This window comes from Saccostrea cucullata, unplaced genomic scaffold (genome assembly GCF_032062105.1).
Source record: "Saccostrea cucullata isolate Sc308-1 unplaced genomic scaffold, CSIRO_AGI_Scuc_v1 ctg507, whole genome shotgun sequence".
Classification (NCBI taxonomy): domain Eukaryota; kingdom Metazoa; phylum Mollusca; class Bivalvia; order Ostreida; family Ostreidae; genus Saccostrea; species Saccostrea cuccullata.
The window spans coordinates 402816-403475 of NW_026930525.1; positions in this window are offsets into that span (position 1 = coordinate 402816).

Sequence of the window (660 nt, forward strand, 5' to 3'; positions counted from 1 at the left end):
TTTGTGCACACTACACTACATGTTTTTTTGCCATTTGAAGTGAATTTAAGAAAAAAGGAGGCCTTGACTATTTTGACAAAATGACATTTATAGTAGGCAGATGTCAGCTCATGATAAACATCTGACCAAGGTTAATCCTGAACGAAGACAAGAGAACGTTACTTGTCATTCAACATGTCTGCCGTTTCCATGTAACTGCGGAAAGTCGGTTGGAGTATGATTTGCCCGAAATATGCAATGACAAAATTTATAGTTTTGTCTCTCAATCATATAAAAACCAGTTTGTTCTATTAAGTAACTATCACATACATATGAAGACAGACAAAGTTGATATCAAAGTTATGAAATACGAATCTTCGAGCTGTAAACATTGCACAAGAATTGTGAAACAGTAAATGCATTTGAAAAAAATTTATGTAACACGATCACATTCACATGCCTATCACCTCTTTGGATATCCCTAGCAGAAATTCACTATATATGGTAACTAAAATTGACCTATGTTAAGTACTAGTATATTAAGTACTTTCATATTTTCACTTTTTTATGGACTTCTAAGTTTGAATAGCGTTATTTAGAACATATATTTTCACCAATGTAACGCGATATTAAGGAAGCTCCGAAATTTGTTATATCAAGGATTTTTTGTATATTTTTTTA